Below are 20,664 nucleotides of genomic sequence, written 5' to 3'. Positions count from 1 at the left end.
CTTCTGAATGTTGCCCAGCCTCTGCTTGAGCTGGGGCAGCCTCCTCTCCTCAGCCTTGCCACCCCTCTGGATGATCTGGGGCAGGCTCCCCTCCTGAGTGCCACCCAGGCTCTGCTCCATGAGCTCAGGCATCTCCTGCAGGAAGGAGGAGGAAGGCAGCTGAAACACAGACCACCAGCACAAGCCACAGCAAGCCCTCTGCTCCTCTTGTCCGAGTGCCACTGACGAGTAATCTGTGGTCAGAGCTACCAGGCCAGTCCTGGGAGCCTCCTGAGGGACCTGCTGCAGTGTTTCACCCCAGAGCATTCCTGAGGCAGAGCAGAAGAGAGCAGCTCCAAGCAAGGGGCTCTGTCCCATGAGCTGCTGCCTGATTTGCTGGGGCATGCCTGGGGCTTGCTGCTCTCTGGGCACTTGTTCCCTCTGTAGTGCTGCTGGATAGAGCCAGGGAGCTCTGAAGAGAGCAGGGCAAGAGTGCTCAGAACTGCCCCAGCTCTGCCCTTGGCCCAGGCTCCCCAGCCTGCCCTGGGGAGATGGCACTGCTGGGGGAGGCAGAGGAGGGCAGAAAAGCAGCCCTGTGCCAGGGCTGAGGTGCAGAGGAATGCCTCCAAGTCTGAGTTCTCCTTCATTCTCTCTGCCCTGGCCTCACAGAGCCCTCCACAGAGACATCTCCTTGAGAGACCCTCAGCAGCAGGGCAGCTCCAGTCAGCAAAGGGGACATGGATGGAGAGGAAGGAAGAATTGCCCTGACTCCACTGTTTGCAGGGCTGGATCTGTGCTCCATGGAGGCTATCCCAGCAGGGTGGGGGTTGGAAGGCACCTCTGGGGCTCAGCCAGTCCAACCCTCTTGCAAACACAGGGTCAGCCAGAGCAGCTTGCCCAGGATGACATCTGGGTGGGTTTGGAATGTCTGGGACCTCTCTGGGCAGCCTGCCCCAGGGCTCCTTCTTGACCACAGCAGCTACTTACAGTTCCAGGCTGCTTTGCCTCTCTGGCTGGCTTCAGGTGACCAGGTGCTGCCACTGTGCCCTGGAGCCCCTCAGGCATTTTGGAGGGCCTCCTGGAGCGCTGGTTCTGCTCAGTGGCCATGGCTCAGCTCACCTGCAAGGAGCAGCAGCAGACCTTTGAAAAGCCAGAAGCCCACTCCCAGCAAAGCCAAAGGCTCCACAGTGTCTCCAGGCTGGGGCATCCTTCCCCAGGGGAGAGCACCTGGGCTGCCCTGCTGCTGTTTCTGCCTCGGGGAGCACAGAGCTCCATTCCCTGGGCAAGAAGCAGAGCTGCTCAGCAGAGCTGCTCAGGGCTGCTCTGCTTGGCTTCAGGGACAGAAATGAGCCAGCAAAGATGACTCCTTCCAGACACACAACTACCACAGTGCCCACCAGCATTTCTCCATGGAGAATGGGGGCCCTGCTCTTCACTCCCTGACACCCAAACTCCAGGCTCCCTACAGGCACCACAGAGGCTGTAGCAGCAGAAAGAAAAGCAGGAAACCACTCGAGGAAGCAGCTCAGCAAGAAATGCTGCAGGGGTGAGAGCAGGGCCACTTAAGGCTTCATCCTAACAGCAGCAGAGGCTCTCCAGCCTCCTTAGCCTACAAGTAGCATGGCTTAACAGGTCCCCCTGAGTGAAGCAGGTCCAGGTTAACTTCTTCCACTCAGCAGCATGGCCACCACCTCTCTTCATCGACACAAAGCTATCAACAGTGAGCTCCACTCTGCTGAGGGGCACCAGTGATCCACAGCCAAGCTGGCACAAGAGGCACTGCCAGCAGCCCTAAGCAACATCCTCTCCCCCTTGCTGAGCCAGCTGCAGATTCTGCAGCAGCACTTGCCAGTGTCCAGCAGAGGCTGTTGATGGTCACATCCTGACCAGCTGCCTTCCTGGAGCCTCCCTGAGAGATCTGAAACGCTCAGGAAACCTCAGTCCCAACCAAGCTGCTTTCATCTCAATCCTCCAAACCTTCTTGGGCAAATAATTCTCAGTGTGCCTGCCCCACCCCCACACTGGGGCCCAGCCTCTGGAAGAACAGAAACACTCAGCTCAGAGACACCCAGCTGCAGAAGGGGAAGTGACCAAAAGCAGCAGCAGGAATGCAGCCTCCAGCCTGACCTTGGCAGGCTCAGCCTGGTGCCGGCTCCCCAGCACACACACACACTGCTGGCTGCCAGGACAGGGAACATTACCAGCGGCTGCACTGCTGCAGCACTGCCTGGGACCCCGTGCTGGTGAAGCTTGGACTTCACGGAGTTGTTTCCCATCCCTCAGTTCAGAGGCAAGGTTGGACAACCTGTCCTGAGTTACCTGCAGCCTCCTGAAGCCGTCCAGCCTCTGGATTTTCAAGAGAGAGATGCAGGAATTGCTGCTTCTCAGGAAATCCCCTAGGGTTTTAAAATGCAAGGAAAGGAGAGTTGGGCTGGGGGAGCTTTGCAGTCTCTGCTACCTAGGCAGCTGCTGCATCTTTCATCCTCAGCCTGCACAGCGTTTGCTAGGCAGAGGTGAAATCCTCTCACCCCTCACTTGCAGATGGGGCAGCACAGGTGAAAACGGAAGGCAAAGACATCCCAAAGCCCAGGTGCAAGGGAAGGAGGATCAGACTGGCAGCAGGGAGACAGGCAGCCTCTCTCCCCTCCGCGTTTAGTCCCAGCCTGGGTGCAGACACAGCAGCATCCCATGGCAACAAAGAAGACCCAGAGGGATTTTGTGTTTCAGGGAGCAGTTTGTCCAGCTGTGGGGGCAGGGAGAAGGGGCTCCAGCTCCTCCGGGGGTGCCCAGCATGGCAAGTGCTGCAGCTCCAGGGGGCTCTCCCCCAGCACAAGAACCTGCGCTTGGCTCCAGGGGCAACCTCCTCCCTCAAATCCTGCCCCGAGCAGCAGCTGGGTGCCGGCAATGGCCTCAGCACTGCTGTGCGGGACAGCGGCGCTCAGGCTTCCACCCTCCCTGCCCGGCCCTGCTCCCAGCCCTCCCTCCTGAGCTCAGCAGCCAAAGTCCCCCCGGGCTGGGGCTGGGGAGGGGACACAGCCATCGTCACCTCGGCCCGGGGCCGGCACCAGTCTCCAATGGGATCCACCAGCACCCACCAGGACCCAGCAGCACCCAGCAGCGATCCCACTGCCACACAGTCGCGGCCGGGCTGTGCCTGGTTGCCACAGCGACAGAGCCTGAGGCCACCCAGCGGCCCCCTGGCAACCGCGGCACAAAGAGAGGAGTGCCCAGCGCTGGGACCAGACGGCAGCCAGCGGGCACAGGGCTGCCCAGAGCCCACAGGGGAGCTGCCTGTGGAGCCCTGCTCCAGCTCCCCCAGGGCAGGCCCAGAAAGCCTCTCGGGCCCCAGGGCTGCCAAGCTGCTCCTGCGGGGAGCCCCCACACAGCTCCTGCTGCCCCAGGAGACACAAACCGGCTGCCTGCCCCTCTGGCCCTGCTGCCCTGGCTGAGCCCAGGATGCCACTGGCCTCCTGTGCTGCAAGTGCCCCTTGCTGCCTCCCCTCCAGTCTCTCACCCGCCGGCACCCCGAGGCTGCAGGCTGCTCCCAGGCTTCCCAGGGAGGCTGTGGCTGCCTCTTCCCTGGGGGTGTCCAAGGCCAGCTGGGATGAGGCCTCCAGCAGCTGAGTCCAGTTGAGAGCTGTCCCTGCCCAGGCTGGGAAGGTTGATCTCTGAGGCCCCTTCCAACCTCAGCCCTTCTATGCTCTTTCAGACACAACTCACCCTACGAAGCAGTCTTGCTTTTCACTCACCTCAGAGAGGGAAGAGCACTGCAGGATGCACAGCCCAGAGTGGCTCCCAGAGCCCCTGCTCAGGCAGCATTGCCCCTGGCAGCTAAAGGTCTGCTTGGTTTCAGCAGCAACCTGACTCTGTCAAACTGCTCAAAGGAACTACAGAGCCTGCAGGTCCCCCACACTCCCGGGGCGGTCAGGGGCGCTGAGAGATGTCTGTGTTTCTCTTGGCCCCACACTCCCTTGCTGCCCAGGAGGCCCATGGTGGGCTGCAGGACACGGTCAGCATGCTGTGCAGCACTGCTGCAGGTGCTGGCAGGGACACTGCCAGTGCCCTTCCTTCAGCTGGCCCAGGATGTCACCCAGCTGCTTCAGCACTCCTCCAGGCGTGGCTGGAGACCGGGGAGCACAGTGCTCAGTCAGCTCAGCATCTCCCACAGCCATGCCCAGGACCTGCTTGGCCAAGCAGAGGCCCCAGCCAGGCCCCAGCTGCAGTTCCTTGACCCCCAAACCCACCTCCTCTCAGCCAGGTGTACCTGCTGGCAAAGATTCTGCTCAGCTCCTCCAGGACATGGTTGAGTTTCACCTGCAGGTCCTTGAGGCTCTCTCTGGCTTCTGGGTCCAGCTGGAGGAGGGACAGATTGGAGAAGCCATCAGGGTCCCTGGTGCAGCCCTGGGGGACAAGGCCCTGGGGGTGCCTGCAGAGCATCTCCCAGCAGCAACAGCAGCTGAGGGAGAGCAGCCATTGACCACAGCCAGAGACTCCAAGAGCCCCTGCTCAGGCAAAGTTGCCACCCTGCAGCCATTGCACTCTGCAGCCATTGTGGCTCCAGAGCTGACCGGCACCGGCACCGGCACCGGCACCAGCGTGCTTGAGCTGAGAGCTTCCTCTGTTGGTTTATAGTATTTAGGGGAAATGCAAATGATTGTATTTATAACTATAGCATTGAAATAAATACATGATAGTATCGAGGTGGAACAGATCTATGTATTGATTAGTTTGTTTTAACAGCTAACAACAGAGCCCTGAGCCATGGCAACAACTCAGCCAAAGGCGATCAGAAAATCACTTGGTGCCCAGACAGAGCTGGTGCACAAACACACAGGAGTCCAGGCTGCTGGCTGCAGGGAGTGCTGGAGCCTGGCACTTGGAATGGAGGGGGAAGGAGACAACACCTCTGTCAGGTGTGAGCAGGTGAACTTTCTCCTCAGCCTGGTGGCTGAGCTTAAGGATGAAGTGGCCAAGCTGCAGGATGAAGGATCTAGGCTCAGGACTACAGGGGAATGTCAAAGGCAGTTAGAGATGTGGGAGCAGGCTCTGCAGCCCTCCCCTGTTGCGGGAGGCATCCCTGGAGACAGGGAGGGATGGGTACAGGTCCCTGTCAGGGGAAGCAAGGGGAATCCATCCCGGCCCTCTCCCACCCCAGTTGCCCTTGCACAATCAGTATGAGGCCCTGCAGGCCGAGGGCAACGGGGAGGAGAGGGCTGAAGGGGAACCATTGAAGGAGATGCCTAAGGCCAAGCAGTCCCCACCAAGTGTAAGGACCAGCACTGTCCAGACAAAGAGAAGGGTTATAGTTGTTGGGGACTCTCTCCTGAGGGGGACTGAGGGAGCCCTGTGTCATCCTGAGCCATCCCATAGGGAAGTGTGCTGCCTGCCTGGGGCCCAGAGAAGGGACATCACCAGGAGACTCCCTAAGCTGATCCAGCCCTCTGACTGTTACCCATTGCTGGGAATCCAAGCTGGAAGTGATGACATTGATAAGAAGGGCAGCAGGACAATCAAAAAGGAACTCAAGGCCCTGGCACAATTGATTGATGGGGCAGGAGCTCAAGTGGTGCTCTGCTCAGTCCCCTCAGTGGCAGGGGAGTACACTGAGAGGAACAGGAGAGCCCAGACCATCAACAGTTGGCTCAGGGGATGGTGCCAGCAGTGGAATTTTGGGTTCTTTGATCATGGGGCAACTTCTCCTGCACCCAACCTGCTGGGTCCTGATGGGGTGCAGGTATCCAGAAAGGGCAGGAGGGTACTAGCACTGGAGCTGGCAGGGCCCATTGGGAGGGCTTTAAACCAGGTCTGAAGGGGGTGGGTGAGGAAAGCAGTCTCTCTGGAGAGGAGAGAGTGGGACACAAATGAGGGTGGATTGAGAAGTTGAGAGCCCAGCTGCAGTGCAGCTCCACCAATGCACCCAGCATGGGCAACAAGCAAGAGGAGCTGGAAGTCCTGGTCCACCAGGAGGACTAGGATATAGCTGCTAGTACAGAAGCATGGTGGGATGATTCACACAAGTGGGGCACTGCACTGGGGGGTTCCAGGCTCTTCAGGAGAGACAGGGGAGGGAGAAGAGGAGGAGGGGTGGCTCTGTGCGTTAGGGAATGGCTCGATGCCGCAGAGCTTGAGGAGGAGGATGAAAGGGTTGAGTGCCTGTGGGTTAAGATCAGAGGGAGGCCTAACAAATCTGACATCCTGGTTGGAGTCTGTTGCAGACCACCCAGCCAGGATGAGGAGGCTGATGAAATACTCTCTAAGCAACTGGAGGCTGTCTCAAGATCATCAGCTCTTGTCCTTGTGGGTGACTTTAACCTGCCAGCTATCTGCTGGGAACTTAACTCAGCAGAGAGGAGGCAGTCCAGAAGGTTCCTGGAGCGCATGGAGGACAGCTTCCTGAGGCAGCTGTTAAGTGAGCCTAGCAGGGGTCAGGCTCTGCTCGACCTGCTGGTCTCCAACAGAGAAGGGCTGGTGTGAGATGTGATGGTGGGAGGCTGCCTAGGGTGCAGTGATCATGAGAGAGGGAAGGTTTCAATATGCAGGGAGATAAGGAGGAGCAGGAACAGAAGCCTCGCTCTGGACTGCCGGAGGGCAAACTTCAGCTTGTTCAAGCAGCTGACTTGGAAAGTTCCCTGGGCAGCAGCCCTCAAGAACCAAGGGGTCCAGGCTGGTTGGCCCTACTTCAAACAGGAGCTCTTGAAGGCACAGGAACTGGCAGTTCCCATGGGCTGAAAGATGAGCCGAGGGGAAGGCTCTGGGCCTGGATGGGCAAGCAGCTCCTGAAGGCATGAAGGGAAACAAGAGGCTGTATCCCATTTGGGAAGGGGGGAGGCAACTGGAGATACATTTAAGGATGTTGCTGGAACGTGCAGGAGACAAATGAGAGAGGCAAAGGCCCAGCTGTTACTCAAGCTGAACTCTGCTGGGAAGGAGAACAAAAAGCAGCTTTCTAAATACATGAATGCTAAAAAGAGGGCAAGAAGAACCTGCACTCCTTCTGGGACCTGGAGGGGAACACTGTGACTGAAGAGGAGGCAAAGGCTGAGGTCCTGAACACCTTCTGTGCCTCAATGTTTAACAGCAAGGCAGGAGGAGTTCAGGGCGAGTGGCCTCCGGAGCTGGGCGATGGGGTCGGGGAGCAGTGTCATGGAGACTCCAGGCCTGGCAGCCTGAGCTCAGTGCCAGGGAAAGTGATGGAGCAGATTGTCCTGGGGGCAATAACTGCACCTGAAGGACGGCCAAGGGCTCAGGTCCAGCCAGCATGGATTTAGGAGGGGCAGGTCCTGCCTCTCCAACCTGATCTCCTTCTATGACCAGGTGACTGCCTGGTGGGTGTGGGGCAGGCTGTGGATGTGCTCTGCCTGGACTTCAGCAAGGCCTTTGACACCGTCCCCCACAGCAAACTGCTGGCCAAGCTGTCAGCCCCTGGCTGGGACAGCAGCACTCTGAGCTGGGTTAGGAAGTGGCTGGAGGCTGAGCCCAGAGAGTGGTGGTGAATGGTGCCACAGCCAGCTGGCAGCCAGGCACCAGTGGTGCCCCCCAGGGGTCAGTGCTGGGCCCCATCCTCTTTAACATCTTCATTGATGATCTGGATGAGGGCATTGAGTCAGGCATCAGCACATTTGCAGATGACACCAAGCTGGGGCAGATGTTGGTCAGTTAGAGGACAGAAGGGCTCTGCAGAGGGACCTCGACCGACTGGACAGATGGGCAGAGTCCAACAGGATGGCATTCAACAAGTCCAAGTGCCAGGGGCTGCACTTTGGCCACAGCAACCCCAGGCAGAGCTACAGGCTGGGGTCTGAGTGGCTGAGAGCTGCCAAACAGAGAGGGACCTGGGGGTGCTGATTGACGGCTGCCTGAACATGAGCCAGCAGTGTGCCCAGGTGGCCAAGAAGGCCAAGGGCATCCTGGCCTGCATCAGGAATAGTGTGGCCAGTGGGAGCAGGGAAGTCATTGTTCCCCTGGACTCTGCTTTGGTTAGGCCACACCTTGAGTCCTGTGTCCAGTTCTGAGCCCCTCAGTTTAGGAAGGAGGTTGACTTGCTGGAAGGGGTCCAGAGAAGGGCAACAAAGTTGGTGAGGGGCTTGGAACACAGCCCTGTGAGGAGAGACTGAGGGAGCTGGGGTTGCTTAGCCTGGAGAGGAGGAGGCTCAGGGGTGACCTTATTGCTCTCCACAAATACCTGAAGGGAGGTTGTGGACAGGCAGAGGCTGGTCTCTTCTCTCTAGCAACCAGCCCCAGAACAAGAGGACACAGTCTCAGGCTGTGCCAGGGGAGGTTTAGGCTGGAGGTTAGGAGGAAGTTCTACACACAGAGAGTGATTGCCCATTGGTGTAGGAAAGCAGAAAGTATCTATGGAAGGTTTCAGGACGAGAAAGAACAACAGGCCACTGATACTGGAAGGATGGCTTGATGATAAAGAAGAGCTGACCGTGGTAAACAACCTGACGTGCCAGACAAGAGGATGCTTGCCTCCATACTGGAGAAGACCAACCTGATATGGGATGAAGATAACAATGGACAGCTGCATATCAAATGAGAAAACCCAATTAGCAGCAGTGGTGCAAGAATGTCAGGGAATTGCTTACCCTGCCCGATTTTTCCTGTATAAGCTGCTTGTTCTGTACCAATAAACGATTCCTGCCTCACCAACATGGGAGTCCGTCCATGCTTTCCGAAAGAGAAGGACAGCTAGAACAGGGGGGAGATAAGGAAGCTGCCTGAGCAGCAAGAGTCCTGGTTAGGAAAGCCAAAGCAGAGTTTGAATTGAATCTAGCCAGGGAGGTTAAAGGGAACACTAAGAACTTCCACAGGCATATGAATGGGAAGAAGAAGAAGCCTAGGGAAGGTGTGGGCCCCCTCAGAAAGGAAACTGGTGACATGGTCACAAGTGATGAGGAAAAGGCTGAGGTACTCAATAACTTCTTTACCTCGGTCTTCACTGCAAGGGCCTCCAGCCACACTCCTGATGTTATGGAAGACAATGCCAGGGACGGGGAGGAAGAACTGCCCATGGGAAGTGAAGATCAGGTTGGTGATCGCCTGAAGAACCTGGAAGTGTTCAAGTCCATGGGACCCCACGGGATACACCCACAGGTACCGAGAGAACTGGCAGAGGAGGTTGCTAAACCCCTCTCTATTCTATTTCAAAAGTCATGGCAGTCTGGGGCAGTCCCCACGGACTGGAAAAGGGGAAGCATTGCCCCCATCTGCAAAAAGGGTAAGAAGGAGGAACCAGGGAACTCCAGGCCAGTCAGTCTCACCTCTGTGCCTGGAAAGATCATGGAGCAGATCCTCCTGGAGGCACTACTGGCTCAGAAGAATAGTCCCTGACAAGTTGGCCTGAAGGTACCAACTGCGCTAAACCTCCAGAGGAGAAAGTAACTCGTGCTGAGGAAGCTCCTCCTTACAATGACCTTTCTGATGATGAAAAGAAATATGCTTTGTTCACAGACGGTTCCTGTCATCTTGTCGGGAACAAGCGAAGGTGGAAGTCTGCAGTGTGGAGTCCAACACGCCGAGTTGCAGAGGCGAAGGATGGAGAAGGAGAATGCAGTCAGTTCGCAGAGGTAAAAGCTGTCCAGCTAGCTCTCGACGTGGCTGAACGTGAGAGATGGCCAAAGCTTTATCTCTACACCGACTCATGGATGGTAGCCAATGCTCTATGGGGTTGGCTAAAGAACTGGAAGAAGAGTGGTTGGCAGAGGAAAGGAAAACCCATTTGGGCAGCCGACCTGTGGCAGGACATTGCTGATCGAATCGAGAGAATTCCAGTGAAGGTGAGACACATCGATGCTCACATTCCTAAGAGCAAAGCTACTGAGGAACAGCAACACAACCATCAGGCAGATCTGGCTGCAAGAGTGTCTCAAGCAGCCATGGACTCTAATCTTGATCTCGACTGGAAACACCGAGGTGAGATGTTCTTAGCTCGGTGGGCTCACGATTCGTCAGGACATGAAGGCAGAGATGCAACATACCAATGGGCTCGTGACAGATCCATAGACATTTCCATGGATGCTATCACAGCTGGGTTAGGAAGTGGCTGGAGGCTGAGCCCAGAGAGTGGTGGTTAATGGTGCCACAGCCAGCTGGCAGCCAGGCACCAGTGGTGCCCCCCAGGGGTCAGTGCTGGGCCCCATCCTGTTCAATATCTTCACTGATGATCTGGATGAGGGCATTGAGTCCATCATCAGTAAATTTGCAGGTGACACCAAGCTGGGGGCAGGAGTTGATCTGCTGGAGGGCAGAGAGGCTCTGCAGAGGGGCCTCAACAGGCTGGACAGATGGGCAGAGTCCAAGGGCAGGAGACTGAACACATCCCAGTGCCAGGTGCTGCACATTGGCCACAGCAACCCCAGGCAGTGCTAGAGGCTGGGGTCAGAGTGGCTGAGAGCAGCCAGGCAGAGAGGGACCTGGGGTGCTGGTTGATGGCAGGCTGAACATGAGCCTGCAGTGTGCCCAGGCAGCCAGGAGGGCCAATGGCATCCTGGCCTGCATCAGGAAGAGTGTGGCCAGCAGGAGCAGGGAGGTCATTGTGCCCCTGGACACTGCACTGGTTAGGCCACACCTTGAGTCCTGTGTCCAGTTCTGGGCTCCTCAGTTTAGGAAGGAGGTTGAGTTGCTGGAAGGTGTCCAGAGAAGGGCAACAAAGTTGGGGAGGGGTCTGGAGCACAGCCCTGTGAGGAGAGGCTGAGGGAGCTGGGGTTGCTTAGCCTGGAGAAGAGGAGGCTCAGGGGAGACCTCATTGCCCTCTCCAACTCCCTGAAGGGAGGTTGTAGACAGGCAGAGGTTGGTCTCTTCTCCCAGGCAGCCAGCACCAGAACAAGAGGACACAGTCTCAGGCTGTGCCAGGGGAGGTTTAGTTTGGAGGTTAGGAAGAAATTCTTCCCAACTAGAGTGATTGCCCATTGGGATGTGCTGCCCAGGGAGGTGGTGGAGTCACCATCACTGGAGGCGTTCAGGAGGAGACTTGATAGGGTGCTTGGTGTCATGGGTTACTTGATTAGGTGGTGTTGGATGATGGGTTGGACGTGATGATCATGAAGGTCTCTTCCAACCTGGTCTATTCTATTCTATTCTATTCTATTCTATTCTATTCTATTCTATTCTATTCTATTCTATTCTATTCCCCTTCACAAGGGGAGGATTAGGTTGGACTCTAGAAGAAATTGCTCCACCAAAATGGTTCTCAGCTCCTGGTACAGGCTGCTCATGGAGGTGCTTGAAGCCCCATCCCTGGAAGGGTTTTGAAGAGGCAGAGTTGTGGTGCTGAGGGTCAGGCTTTAACACCAGCCTTGGTAGAGTTAGACTCCATCATCTCAGAGGTCTTTTCCACCTGAGATGATTCTCCCTTGTCTCTGTCCAGTTGATCTCTGGTGTGTTCATATTACCAAAGGGCAGGAGCAATGTGCACAAACTCCCTCCTCCCAGAAAATCTTTGTCAGTTGTGCCTGATGCTGCCAAGAGATTCAGCTTCTCTGTTGTTGGCATTGGTATTAGAAACAAAAGCATTCACAGAATCACAGAAAGCATCTGGTTGGAAGAGACCTCCAAGCTCCTCCACCCAGCACTGCAGGCTCAACACCAAACCCTGTCCCTAAGCTCCAGCTCCACAGCTGTTGGAACACCCCCAGGGATGGGGACTCCAGCACTGCCCTGGGCAGACCATTCCAATGGCTGAGAGCCCTCTCTGGCAAGAAATAGTTCCTAGCATCCAGCCTGAGCCTCCCCTGCTGCACCTTGGGACCATTGCCTCTGCTCCTTTCCCTTGCCACCAAGGAGCAGAGGCTGTCCCCTCCTGGCTCCAAACTCCCTTCATGGAGCTGCAGAGAGCAAAGAGGTCTCCCTCACCTTCCTCTTCTCCAGCCTGAACACCCCCAGCTCCCTCAGCCCCTCCTCTAGCCCAGGGGCTCCAGGCCCTTCCACACAGTGGAGCTGCAGCTCTTCCTTAAGAACTTCTGGTTCCTGCTTTAAGGATTGACTGAAATGTGTAGCTGTGGCACTCTGTGGCATGGTTGAATGGCCACAGTGGTGTTGGCTTGACAGCTTGAGCTGATGGCCTCAGAGGTCTTTCCTAACTGAAGAGATTCTCTGATGTTTATGATCCTAATGCAAAGGCTGGGGCACCTTCCCCTGGGGACAGGCTGAAGAGTTGGGGCTGTTCAGCCTGGAGAAGGGAAGGCTCCAAGGAGACCTTAGAGCAACCTTCCAGTACCTGAAGGAGGCTACAGAAGAGCTGGGGAGGGACCTCTGACAAGGGCTGGGAGTGCCAGGATGAGAGACAATAGCTTTGAGCTGGGTGATGGAACAGCCACTGAACACTGGCAAGACACATACACAGTCAGAGGCAAGACACTGGAACAGGTTGCCCAGGGGGGCTGTGGATGTCTGCAGCCTGGAGGGGCTCAAGGTCACTTGGATGAGGCTGTGAGCAACCTGGGCTAGCAACAGGTGTCCCTGCTCTGAAAGGTCCCTTTCAAGCCAAACCATTCTGTGGTTTGTGACATGAAACACCTCACTAAAAATCTGCAGGCTGCCAAATACTCTTCCTTCCTTTACAGGCTCACAGGATGTCAGGGGTTGGAAGGGACCTCTGGACATCTTCCAGTCCAAGCCAGAGCAGGAGCAGAGAATCCAGCACAGGTCACCCAGGAACACATCCAGACAGGGATGGAAAGGCTCCACAGAAGGAGACTCCACAGCCTCTCTGGGCAGCCTGCTCCAGGCCTCTGAGATGCTTAGAGTATGGAAGTTCCTCCTCATGTTGAGCTGGAACCTCCTGTGCTGCAGGTTCCATCCATTGCCCCTTGGCCTATCCCAGGGCACAGTGAGCAGAGGCTGTCCCTGTCCCTTCCTTCCTGACCCCCAGCCCTCAGCTCTGGATAGACATTATTCCTTTACTTTGACTTAGCAGTGCCCAAGACCATTGGTTGCTCCTAGTGGGATGTGGGGTTTTTTAACCATGGGTTGTTACCTAATTAGCACTAATTAGACTTTGCAAACATACAAATGTTGTGCTGCAGAGGATGAGAGCTCAGTACTATTTTTACATCTTGACACAAAAGCTTCCTAGTGACAAACAAAATCCAGAACAATTACATTGTTCATGTTCTTGCCTACAGCTAAGAGGCACTCAGCAGTGCCCCCCAGCACCCACCTCACTCCAGCCTCCCTGCAGGGACTTGTAGAGAGCAAGAAGGCCTCCCCTATGCCACCTCCTTTCCAGACTGAATACCCCCAGCTCCCTCAGCTGCTCCTCCCCAGACTGAATTCCCCCAGCTCCCTCAGCTGCTCCTCCCCAGCCCTCTTCTCCAGACTCTTCCCCAGCTTTGTTGCCCTCCTCTGGGCATGCTCCAGCCCTCAGTGTCCTTCTGGGAGTGAGGACTCCAAAAGCAACCCCAGTATTTAGGAGGTGGCCTCACCAGTGCTGGGCACAGGGCAGAATGACTTCCCTGCTCCTGCTGGCCACACTAGTGCTGACCCAGGCCAGGATGCACTTGGCCTTCTTGAGCCCCTGGGCACACTGCTGGCTCATGTTCAGGCAGCTGTCAATCAACACACCAGGTCCTGTTTCTGTTCCTGAGGCCTTATCTGCAGCCACTCTGCCTCAAGCCTGGAGTTTTGCAGGGGGTTGTTGTGACTCAAGTGCAGGACCTGGCACTTGGCCTTGTTGAACCTCAACCTGAGCTGCAGCAAGAGAAGTGTGGGCAGCAGGGCCAGGGAGGGGATTCTGCCCCTCTGCTCCACTCTGCTGAGACCTCCCCTGCAGCTCTGGGGCCAGTGCTGGAGCCTCTGTGCCAGGAAGGCTCTGGAGGGGCTGGAAGGTGTCCAGGGAAGGGCCACGAGGAGGAGCAGAGGGCTGGAGCTGCTCTGCTGTGAGGACAGACTGAGAGAGTTGGGGTTGTGCAGGCTGGAGAGGAGAAGGCTCCCAGGAGACCTCATTGTGGCCTTGCAGGATCTGCAGGGGGCTCCAAGAAAGCTGGGGAGGGACTTTTGAGGGTGTCAGGGAGGGATAGGACTGGGGGGGATGGAGCAGAACTAGAAATGGGGAGATTGAGATTGGCTGTGAGGAAGAAGTTGTTGCCCATGAGAGTGGTGAGAGCCTGGCACAGGCTGCCCAGGGAGGTGGTGGAAGCCTCCTGCCTGGAGGTGTTTGCAGCCAGGCTGGAGGTGGCTGTGAGCAACCTGCTGTAGTGTGAGGTGTCCCTGGCCATGGCAGGGGGGTTGGCACTGGCTGAGCCTTGAGGTCCCTTCCAGCCCTGACAATTCTATGATGCTGTGATCCTGTTGGTCTCAGCTCAGTCTTTCCAGCTCCTTCTGTAGAGCCTCCCTCCCCTCAAAGAGGTCCACACCACCTCCTTCTGTATGGTTTGCAGTGATCATAGAGCAAAAGGCAGGCATGAATCTTCAGCAGCATTAATCACAGGAGCTGAAAGCCTTCCTCAAGAGGGACAGACCTCCTCTTCAGTCTACCCCTGTGCACCACTGAAAGGAGGTGCTGCCTAGCAACACTGAGCATTAATATCCATGGTGTGCTCTTTGGGGATGTAATTTGTCCTAAACTTAGTGAGACTGTTGTGTTATGGTGGGCTGGGATCCATGCTGTTCCAGTTCAGAGCAGTTACATGACTTGCTAGCATAGCAGCAGGTAGAAGTGTAGGGGCTGCATGGGTGAGGCCTTTCTCCACATGGCTCTAAGAGAATCAAACATCTCTCTGCTGGCAATTCATTGGGAGAGGAAGAGAAGGGGAACAGAGGAAGTGAATTTACTTCCTCCACTACTGCTTCACAGAAGGCATACAAGTGAAATGGGAGCTCCTGTTGCACAAAGACATTCCAGGGCTACAGGCCAATTAACTTCAATGAGTTGATTACTCAAACCAAGTGGCCTGTTTGCAGCTGCTGGACCACATCACTTGAAGGCTCAGGCTGCCCAGAGGGGTTCCCAGCTCTTCCCAGGCAGAGTGGCTGCCCAAGGGGAGGTGCTGGGGTCATAATGCCTGGGGGTGCATAAGAAGGGAGTGGATGAGGGACTTGGTGCCATGGTCTGGTTGGTTAGTTAGGGTTGGGTGATTGGTTGGGTTTAATAATCTTGAAGTGCTCTTGTTTGGATTCTGGACAGAAGGGTGGAGTCCAACAGGATGGCATTTAACAGGTCTGAGTGCCAGGTTCTACACATTGGCCACAGCAACCCCAGGCAGTGCTGTAGGCTGGGGACAGAGTGGCTGAGAGGGACCTGGGGGTGCTGGTGGACAGCAGCTGAACATGAGCCAGCAGTGTGCCCAGGGGGCCAAGAAGGCCAATGGCATCCTGGCCTGCATCAGGAAGAGTGTGGCCAGCAGGAGCAGGGAGGTCATTGTGCCCTGTGCTCAGCACTGCTTAGGCCACACCTTGAGTCCTGTGTCCAGTTCTGGGCTCCTCAGTTTCAGAAGGACATTGAGAGACTTGAAGGTGTCCAGAGAAGGGCAACGATGCTGGGGAGGGGTCTGGAGCACAGCCCTGTGAGGAGAGGCTGAGGGAGCTGGGGTTGCTTAGCCTGGAGAAGAGGAGGCTCAGGGGAGACCTCATTGCCCTCTCCAACTCCCTGAAGGGAGGTTGTAGCCAGGTGGGGGTTGGTCTCTTCTCCCAGGCAAGCAGCACCAGAACAAGAGGACACAGTCTCAAGCTGTGCCAGGGGAAGTTTAGGCTGGAGGTTAGGAAGAAGTTCTTCATAGAAAGAGAGATTGGCCCTTGGGATGTGCTGCCCAGGGAGGTGGTGGAGTCCCCATCCCTGGAGGTGTTCAGGAGGGGATTGGATGTGGCACTTGGAGCCATGGTTTAGCAGTCAGGAGGTGTTGGGTGACAGGTTGGCCTTGATGATCTCTGAGGTCTTTTCCAACCTGATGGATTCTCTGATTCTCTGCCCACGTGAGCTAAATGCCTGATGCCTAGGAGAAGGCAGGAGTCTAGGTGTCGACAGCTCCTTTTGATCCCTGGCTCTCAACTGCTGTGTTTAGGGAGAAGCAGCCAGGTTGCTCCTGGGAGGGGGCACTCAATTTTGCAGCAGGCAAAGTGAGGCAGCAAATTAGCAGTGTTTCTAGAAATCCTTTGCCCCTGCTTGCTGGGTGGCATTGACTCTCACAGGTGGTGAGTGGATGAGGTAAAGAAAACCAACAAAACAACAAAGCCCCCAGGCTCTGGCTGAGTGAGGAGGTGTGAGTGCAATCAGGAATGCACAGCAACTTGAGAGGCTTGAAGCCTTTCACTACCTAAATGAAGGTTTCACCTGCAGGAGTGTCCCAGGTGAGGCAGACTCTCTAAGAGCTCTGCACACTGACATAACAAAATGATAACCTTTGGGTTTTAAGAGTGGTGGTGTTAAAGGTAAAAGCTTGGATGCAGAAGTTAACTGACAGGAATCTTTTCTGTCTCCTCCAAGAGCTTTTTCTCTTGTCTGAGACAGTTCACAGGCTCACAGGATGTCAGGGGTTGGAAGGGACCACTGCAGATCTTCCAGTCCAAACCCCCTGCCAGAGCAGGAGCATAGAACCCAGCACAGGTCACACAGGAACACATCCAGACAGGGATGGAAAGGCTCCACAGAAGGAGACTCCACAACCTCTCTGGGCAGCCTGCTCCAGGGCTCTGGGACCCTCACAGTCAAGAAGTTCCTCCTCATGTTGAGCTGGAACCTCCTGTGCTGCAATTTCCATCCACTGATATCCAGGATATGGATATCCAGATATGGATAAACATTTATTAAATCCTCTCTCAGCCTTCTCCTCTCCAGACTCAACAGCCCCAGGGCTCTCAGCCTCTCCTCCCCAGGCAGTGCTGCAGTCCCTTCAGCAGCCTTGCAGCCCTCCCTTGGACTCTCTCTAGCAGTCCCTGTCCCTCCTGAATTGGGGAGCCCAGAGCTGGATGCAATATTCCAGGTGAGGTCTCAGCAGGGCAGAGCAGAGGGGGAGGAGAACCTCCCTGGCTCTGCTGGACACCTCCTCTGAATGCCCCCCAGGACCCCCTTGGCCTTCTTGGCTCCCAGGGCACAGTGCTGTGCCATGCAGAGCTTGCTGCCCCCCAGCACTCCCAGGTCCTTCTCCCCAGGACTGCTCTCCAGCAGATCCCCTAATTAATCACCCAGTTAATTTTATACTGGAAGTCAATTTTGGTATAGGCAGCAACAAGAATTCTTTTTTCTTATCTCAAAGCAGTTTGTTAGGGATCATGTCCATGACTGAGGCTTAACATAAAATAGAATCAGAGAGTCACTCCAGCTGGAAAAGTTCTCTAAGATCATCAAGTTCAATCATGAACCTTACTGCACCCTGCCCAGGAAGCCACATCCCAAAGTGCCATATTCACTCATTCCTGGAACACCTACAGGCATGGGGACTCCACCACCTCCCTGGGCAGCCTGTGCCAATCCCTGACCACTCTGGCAGGAAAGACTTTTCCTGATCTCCAGACTAAACCTCCCTTGGTGCAACTTGAGGTTGTTTTCTCTTGTCCTGTGACTTGCATCTAGGGAGAAGAGCCCAACCCCACTCCACTCCAATCTCCTTTCATGGAGACTCCCATGAGTCTCTTCCCCATGAGTCTCTCTTCTCCAGGCTGAACAGCCCTACTTTGCTCAGCTGCTCCTCTGCAGCCCTGTCCTCCAGACCCTTCCTCAGCTGTATTGCCCTTCCCTGTACCAGCTGCAGGACTCCAATGGCCTCCTTGTAGTGAGGAGCCCAAAATTCCTCAAGGTGTGGCCTCACCAGTGCCCAGCACAGGGGCACAATCATAGAATCAACAAGGTTGGGAAAGACCTCAGAGATCATCGAGTCCAACCTAGCACCCAACACCCCCAGACAACCAAACCATGGCTCCAAGTGCCTCATCCAGTCCCCTTTTGAACACCTCCAGGGATGGTGGCTCCACCACCTCCCTGGGCAGCACATTCCAATGGCAAATTACTCTACCAGTGAAGAACTTTCTCCTCACCTCCAGCCTAAACTTCCCCTGGCACACCTTAAGACTGTGTCCTCTTGTTCTGGTGCTGGCTGCCTGGGAGAAAAGACCAACCCCCACCTCCCTTCAGGGAGTTGTAGAGAGCAACGAGGTCTCCCCTGAGCCTCCTCTTCTCCAGGCTAAGCAACCCCAGCTCCCTCAGCCTCTCCTCACAGGGCTGTGCTCCAGACCCCTCCCCAGCTTTCTTGCCCTTCTCTGGACACCTTCCAGCAGCTCAACATCTTTCCTAACCTGAGGGGCCCAGAACTGGACAGGAGGAGTTAGGTATTGGGTGAGAGGTTGGACTTGATGATCTCTGAGGTCTTTTCCAACCTGATTGATTCTGAGATTCTGTGATTCTATGACTCCAATCACTTCCAAACCCACCTGGGACAGTTTCTACCTCCTCAGAGGTCACAAGTTCAGGATAATGCTGGGAAGTGCTTCCCCAGGCTCTCATTTGGTTTCAGTGTCATTTTTATTCCAGGCCTTTTGTCTCCTTAGCACCAGAACAAGCTGAACACAAGCAAGTGATGCCAAACACTGCCCCACAGCCTCCTCAGTTAACAGCAGGAAGGACTTGTTGTGGTTTAGGGAGTTCAGTAAGCAGAATGTCCTCACCAACAAATCAATGATTTGATTAATCAGTTCCTAGTTAGTCAGCAACACAGAGAGAATAAATGCTGCAGACCACCCAGACTGTGAGACAGCAAAACCTCTCATGAAAGCCACTGTTGTGCTCATAGTAAAGAACTTCTTCCTCATCCAATCCAAACCTACCCTGCTCCAGTTTCAAGCCACTGCCCCTGGTCCTCTGGCTGCATACCTTTGGAAGCAGCTCCTCCTCAGCCCCCTTCAGCCACTGGAAGGCTACTGTAAGGTCTCCTTGGAGCCTTTGCTCCCCAAGCTGAACTCCTTCAACTCTCCCAGACTGTCTTTATAGGAGAGATGCTCCACGCTGCTGCTCTCAGCTTTGTGGCCTTCCTTGGGGCCTCTTGGTATAGAATCATTGAATCACTAAGGGTGGAAAAGACCTCAGAGATCATCAAGTCCAACCTGCCACCCAACAGCTCCTGACAACTAAACCATGGCTCCAAATGCCAAGGTTGAACACCTCCAGGGATGGTGACTCCACCACCTCCCTGGGCAGCACATCCCAATGGCCAATTTCTCCTCAGCTCCAGCCTGAATCTCCCCTGGCACAGCTTGAGACTGTGGCCTCTTGTTCTGCTGCTGGGTGCCTGGGAGAAGAAACCAACCCCCACCTGGCTACAACCACCCTTCAGGGAGTTGGAGAGAGCAAGAAGGTCTCCCCTGAGCCTCCTCTTCTCCAGACTAAACAGCCCCAGGGCTCTCAGTCTCTCTTCTCATGGGAGATCCTCAAGTCCCCTAAGCATCCTCCTGGCTCTCCCTTGGTCTCTCTCCAGCAGGTCTCTGTCTCTCTTGACCTGGGGAGCCCAGAGCTGGACACAGGATTGCAGCTGTGGTCTGAGCAGGGCAGAGCAGAGGGGGAGCAGAACCTCCCCAGCCCTGCTGGCCACACTTTCCTTGCTGCACCCCAGGACCCCATTGGCTCTCTTGGCCCCCAGGGCACATTGCTGTCCCATGCAGAACTTGTCCACAAGGACTCCATGGAGCTGCTCTCCAGCAGCACAGCTCCTAACCTGTCCTGGTGCCTGCTGTTACTCCTCCCCAGATGCAAGACCCTGCTCTTGTCCTGGCTGACCTCCATGAGGTTTGCCTGCAGCCAGCTCTCAGCTCTTCCAGAGTTCCCTGGATGACAGCACAGCCTGAGGGGTGTCAGCCACCCCCACCCCCCAGTTCTGACTTCAGCACCTCACAAGAATTAAAGATGATTGGTGAAACTCAGGTGGTTGACACCTGAGCAACAAATGATTTGGCATTCTGAAGGTCTCAAAAGAACCTTGGTTTGTTTTGCCCTTTCCCTGAGGACTCCTAGCTGATCTTGCCCTGTCTGCAAGCACAGGTAGCATGAAGACTGATGTGAGAAATTCACCTTGTGTGGCTGGCAGTGAGAGAGGTTATCAAATTGCTGGCTGTGAGGCACAAGGGGAAATGGTTTGGAACAGGGGATCAAAAGAAGTGAAGAGAGTATTTCATTGTCTGGAGCTCCTCACAGGAGCCCTGAGCAGCATCCAGGCTCCCACAGGCAGCACATCCTTGAAGAGGTTGAAACAGGACCTGGGAGTGCTGGGGGGCAGCAAGCTCTGCATGGGACAGCAATGTGCCCTGGGGGCCAAGAAGGCCAATGGGGTCCTGGGGGGCATTCAGGGGAGTGTGTCCAGCAGAGCCAGGGAGGTTCTCCTCCCCCTCTACTCTGCCCTGCTGAGACCTCACCTGGAATATTGCATCCAGCTCTGGGCTCCCCAGGTCAGGAGGGACAGGGACTGCTAGAGAGAGTCCAAGGGAGGGCTGCAAGGCTGCTGAAGGGACTGCAGCACTGCCTGGGGAGGAGAGGCTGAGAGCCCTGGGGCTGTTGAGTCTGGAGAGGAGAAGGCTGAGAGGGATCTGATCAATGTCTATCAATAGCTGAGGGTCAGGAAGGAAGGGACAGGGACAGCCTCTGCTCACTGTGCCCTGGGATAGGCCAAGGGGCAATGGATGGAAACTGCAGCACAGGAGGTTGGGGATGAAAGAAGAGAGCCCTTTGGTTTCAACTTCCCCCTGTGAAGATGAGTGGGGCTGCCTGAT

This window comes from Melanerpes formicivorus, unplaced genomic scaffold (assembly GCF_026170545.1).
Source record: "Melanerpes formicivorus ecotype bairdi unplaced genomic scaffold, bMelFor1.0.p_v2 SCAF_241, whole genome shotgun sequence".
Taxonomy (NCBI): Eukaryota; Metazoa; Chordata; class Aves; order Piciformes; family Picidae; genus Melanerpes; species Melanerpes formicivorus.
The sequence above is the reverse complement of the archived record's forward strand: the minus strand, read 5'-3'. Positions refer to the sequence as shown.